We start from the raw sequence: 4464 nt of genomic DNA on the forward strand, positions 1-4464 counted from the left end.
TGAATAATAATAAAGATAAACTTTGAAACAGAAATTAAGAGACAATATTAAAGACATTTCTAATACAATTAGCAGCAAAAACAAGGAAACAAAACGATCTCTTATTCTTTCCCAGAGAAACAAGAGGAGGAGAGAGGAAGAAGGGAAAAACAGAGTTTTTTTCCTAATGATATCTTATTTATGCAGAAATGCTGCTTGATACCCTGTACTCACTTAATATGACCCATACTTGATTTACGAATTGATTACAGGACGTAGCATTCTAGCAATTCAAGAACTCCCGCAACTGTTCAGGACTGAAAAAGATATAAGTATTGTCGGAAAGCTCAATTATGCATTTACAAGGATATCGTAACAAGAAACGTGCACCTAAAGCAATAATTTCAGGATGCATTAACAGGAAAGCTTTGCGACGTAATTGAGTAGCTCTCACTAGGTCTGGGTAAATTCGAACCAGACTCCCGAGGTAGGAGACATTTAAACTCTTAAAATAAGATTTCATAACCTGACTCAGGTCTTGCTCAGAAAAGAAGGAAACAAACAAAATAGCTCTCTCTATGACCTCCACATTAGTTTTCTAAATATTCAGATTTGAAAAATCCACCACATTTTTAGCAGGACCAAACTGAAAAGAACTCTGTTTCTGAGGGAGAAACGGAATCTTCTTTGTGGGAACAACATCTGAAGGAATTATAAGGATTTCATGTAGATATCTCTTGAAGGTTACTAAAAGTAGCTTGCCAAGAACTTTGGGGAAATTCAGCAGTCTCAGGTTTAAATGCCTCAAAAAGTTTTTCCATAGATTCCAGCCTTCTCAAAGAGGACATGCGCTCCCGCATTAGAGTCCTGGAAACTTTTAATAGGCTTGAATAGAAAGAGAATGCTCCTGAAGTATCTGCTGGTGATCTTTAGCAACTGAGTCCAACTTTTGAGAGACATTCTCTAAACGCCGGACTGTTCATTGAATATGGAGGACATACCTGCAATTAGGTCCCAAAGGGACTCTAAGGTGACCACCACCAGTTTTTTAATCTCCAACCAGGGCCACAAAACTTCAACTGCCCCTCTCCGATGGAATCAGGGAGCTGACTCCACCAACCGCTCCTCTCTCCTCGGAAGCCTCTGATTGTATGTTGATGAAGGGAGTCTGTGCCCTGTCTGATCGAACGCCGGCAAATCCATCCAACTGAGAATGCTCGGTGAGGTCATCACTCTGCATCTTAGCTGTGTCTGTGACGCCCAGAGGAGAAGCCAATAGTGGTAGTCATGGGTCTGGCGGGCTGAGTAATACTTCCCCAGGCGAAAATGGAGCTCCTCTCCCTGACACGCCAGCGGGGCTTGACGCCCTTAAATCTAGGGTAGGAATGGTGTATTCAAAAATAAAATCGCTGGTCCGAGGGAATGTAGGGTTCAGATGGAAAAAACCCAAACTTTCCCTGTCCTTTTATGAGGCATAATGGAAATAAAGTGGTAAGAAATCTGGAAACTGAGCAGCAAAGAAGACGTCCACTCAAGCAGCCATCTTAATCCTCTCGTATTTGTTGTCACTTCTATAAGTACACTATCACCTGTCCTTGAATGCTGCAAACATGTTTGTTTTTCAAAATAGCTAGATTTTACATCTTGGATCACATGTATGCATATATATCTCATGAATATTCATTGTATGAAATCCTGAAAGTTTAGACATATTTGTGGCACTCGAGGACCAGAGCTTGTCATTCCTGCCTGTAGTTACTGAAGGAATATAACTGTGTGGTCTGACAGCAGTCCTTTAAAAGTGAAGCAAAATGAAAATAAAGAATAAGTGCATCTTCTATGTAGAACACCCTATTGCACTATCTTGGAACTAAAATGCCTTGAAAAATTGTTGGTGTGTTTGCTAATTCTTATGAATTACCTTAGTTTACTTAGAAGGGTAGAGATTTTTTATATTTTGATAAATTCTTCAATAAGAGATCAACTTCACAAACTAATAGCTAGATTCATCAAAAAGTGTTACTAATGCATTGATAATGCTCGTGGTAACAAAAAGGGGTGTGCTTATGGAAATTTGTGAATTACCGCACCCCGTGGTAACTTACCGCGTTGCATCGGTAGTATCAACCGCACCACACCGTGCAATATTCCCTATTTTTCACATCTTATGCTGAGGAGGGGAGAGAGAGAGTGAGAGCCTATCTACAAGGCCGTCATAGTATTTACATCTCTATAGGAGAGCCATCTCGCTCTCTCGCTTTCGCTCTCACATTTTGATGAATGACCCAGTAAGAGATCAGCGCAAAATGTTGAGCTAATGGAATGTTAATGCATCGGGAATTTAAAAATTTGTACAAACCAGAAAATGTGCAAACAAGACTTGGTGCACAGCAAAATGTCATATTCTCTGGCTAAAAAAGTTAAAGTTTATGTGCTGAGTGAAAAAAAATACTTTCTCCCGTTGGTTTTAAAAGTGCTACCTATGAGTTTCATGAACTGTCCCCTAGTCCAGTACAATTTGGAAATGATCAATAATCGTTTCCTGTTTACCTGTTCCACCCCACTCATGATTCTACAGAAATCTATCACATCCCCCCTCAGCTGACTCTTCTCCAGACTGAAGAGCTCTAACCTCTTTAGCCTTTCCTCATAAGGGAGCTGCTATATCCCCTTTGTCATTTTGATTGTGCTTCTCAGTATCTTTTCTAGTTCTCTCTATTTTTGAGAGACCAGAATTGCACACCATGGATCGACAGAAGCATTTTGATATCGTCCAATATTTACTTTCCATTCCTTTCCTTATAATACCTAATATTCTGTTTGTTTTTTTCACTGGTGCTGCACACTAATCTGAATGTTTCAAGCATTGTTCACAGAGACTCCATGATCCTTTTCATGGATGGTGACTCCTCATACGAAACCCAGCATTGCAAACTATAAGTTGGATTATTTTTCCCTATGTGCATCACTTTGCACTTGTCCACATTAAATTTTATCTGCTATGTAGATGCCCAGCCCTCTAGGCTCAAGAGCTCCTATTGCAATTCCTCACTATTGGCTTATGATTTCACTATTTTTGAATAATTTAGTGTCCTCTGCAAATTTGATAGCCTTCTGGAGACCACCATTGACTGCACAACCCTTGCCTAAACATCTTTAAAAGTCTTTCAAGATCAATTAATGGTTAAAGACTTCCCACCACAAAGTAGGACCAGATATTTGTGATGATTTTCTGTTCGTCTTCTCAAGTTTTTGTTTTCTCTGTTGTTCTCTTTCAGTATCAGCTGCCGCTGGTAGGTCTGTAACTGTCTCTCCTCCACACTGCCACCCACAGCTAAGCTATCTTTTTGGAGCCTGGCAAAGGGAAGCATAGTCAGTTTGAGCACTGAGATGGTTTCTTTAGTGTGGTGGTTGCTCCTCGAGTTGTGGGCATGACAAGGAGGAGTGGAATTGGTGCCATAAACCATTTACAGTTCAATGTTAAGGGCTCGTAGGAACGGAGAGAATTGAAACAGAGTGATGAGGTTTGCATTACGGAGCCAAAAAGATAAGATAACTAAAGGTGTGCTGGCGGTTTGTGGCATAGCAGAAAGCTGAAGGTTGGAAAATGATACAGTGCATAACACCACAGAGAAGCACAAATTGCCAAACAGTTGGCAGCTTGTTCTTCTCCCCTCTCCCCCACACCTTGGGCTGGTTTGTTGGGTAGTCGTTCTGTTTTGCTCATAATTCAGTATAGTACCGTTGCACAGTAGTTGAAGGCTATTCATTTTTCAGTTTAAAACTAGTTTGAAATCGGTTTCCAGGATCTTTGATAAAAAGGTAAATGCTCTTGTCTGTTATCAGCTTTGAAATCAGGTAAATAAAGCAGAGCTAAATATAGTTTGCCAATGCTAGCAGTTATCAGCAAGGGGGGGGGGAGGGTGTATTATCGATTTTTAGGACTGATGTTTTTCTGGAATTGTTATTTTGCAGACTGTGGAACTCAACAGGGGCTTGAGCTGCCAGTGTTGATTTCCATCTGCTTTGCTAGCTGAGTTGCAGAGTCAGAGCAGCTGTGTTGCTTCACAGTCCCTGCAGAATCCACAGCTTGTAAATTTAAAATCCCCCTGCTCCTCCCCTGAAAAAAATCTGCTCTATTGAAAGTGCTGAAAAGTTCTAGTCTGGTATTAATATTGCTGTCATGTCTGTAAAACATTGACTAGATACTGGATGAAGTTTGTGTTTTAGTGCAGGTAAAGATTTGATTAGTGTGCAGTTCAGCCTTTCTTACTAGGCTCTATTTTTTTAAATCAGTTTTTAGGATTTAAATTCTGTTTTCAGGATAGTCATATCCAAAACTTGTACATATGAATGCTAATGCATATTTTGCACAATAAATGGTCAGTTTGTTTGTCAAGAATTTGAAGGTAACTTTTTTTTTATATAACTCTTTATTTAAAAGGGAAGCAGACATATAATCTTATGTATCAAGTAACAAAAGTC

The 4464-nt window shown here is 39.7% G+C and overlaps 1 protein-coding gene across 2 annotated transcripts in view; it reads left to right on the forward strand.

Moving 5' to 3' along the window:
* Positions 1–4464, forward strand: part of CERS6 (ceramide synthase 6) — a 373746-nt gene that overhangs the window by 132183 nt on the left and 237099 nt on the right. The gene's annotated exons all lie outside the window — the stretch shown is intronic.

This window comes from Rhinatrema bivittatum, chromosome 6, assembly GCF_901001135.1.
Source record: "Rhinatrema bivittatum chromosome 6, aRhiBiv1.1, whole genome shotgun sequence".
In the NCBI taxonomy this organism is placed as follows: Eukaryota; Metazoa; Chordata; class Amphibia; order Gymnophiona; family Rhinatrematidae; genus Rhinatrema; species Rhinatrema bivittatum.